Source organism: Aplysia californica, unplaced genomic scaffold (genome assembly GCF_000002075.1).
Source record: "Aplysia californica isolate F4 #8 unplaced genomic scaffold, AplCal3.0 scaffold00205, whole genome shotgun sequence".
NCBI lineage: Eukaryota > Metazoa > Mollusca > Gastropoda > Aplysiida > Aplysiidae > Aplysia > Aplysia californica.
The window spans coordinates 342,742-343,910 of NW_004797475.1; positions in this window are offsets into that span (position 1 = coordinate 342,742).

Here is a 1,169-nt window from a genome sequence, read left to right on the forward strand (position 1 = left end):
ATAATAATAATAATAATAATAATAATAATAATAATAATAATAATAGATTGCATTTATACAGCGCTCTATCACATACGAGTATAAGCTCCTGGCGCTTTTCATCAATCACATGATCACTGAGCGATTCACACAAGATAAGATATTTCAAAGTAACAAGAAAACCAGTTCAATCAGATAAAGATGAAAGTTTACAACCACACATTCATTATATACAAGTAACGACAGCACTAAAGAAAAAAAAGCAGCAATATTTTTAGAATTATTTATGTTGTGTAGTATATCTCTTGTAGCTTACAGTCACATGAAATCTTGGAAACAATATTATTATAAACTTGAAAGTAATGTGTGAAACAAAAAAAAGCGTACTTATAAGACGGCCATCTCGCATACACACTAACCAACTCACACTCGCGTCAGTGAGCATACGCACGGACTCACAAAATATGTCCACACACACACACACACACACACACACACACACACGCGTACAGACAAACATACACTTTGAAAAACGCACTGACGTATCAAGCACGCCCCAGCGAGAGGTACATGCAGACTAGTTAGTCCGTTTAGTAGTAGTAGTATAGGGTTTTACGGCGCTCGCAACTGCTTAGGTCATATGAGCGCGCTTAGTCCGTTTTAATGCAGTATCAAATATAAAAAACTAAAGCAAAAAATGGAACGCTGGTGGCTACAAAAAACACGAAACAAACTTTGTCAATCTGGGCAGACGTTACTCGTAGTTGAAGGGTGTTTCTTTTCCTTCCACCAACCTCGTCTCTCCCGTGTGACGTTGAATCGGCGATCTTTCTTCCTCGCTTGAAGAAATCCAAAACCTGACCAGGTCCTGACCGTTCCCTACAGTTGGGGGCGTCTCTCACGCCTTTGTCAGCTTGTCCCGGAACATTTAGAACTGAGGGATTACAGTCTTCATGCCACACTGATTGTAAGACGTTGTTGTTCGTTTGACCACACCTCGCAGGCTCCGCCCCTTTGGAGTCGGTCTTGGCATCTGTGTGGTTGTGGGCGGGGTTATTGGCATTAGTGTTGTTGTGGGAGGGGCTGTTGGCATTTGTGTTGTTGTGGGAGGAGGGGTTGTTGGCATTTGTGTTCTTGTGGGAGGAGGGGTTGTTGGCATTTGTGTTGTTGTGGGAGGAGGGGTTGTTGGC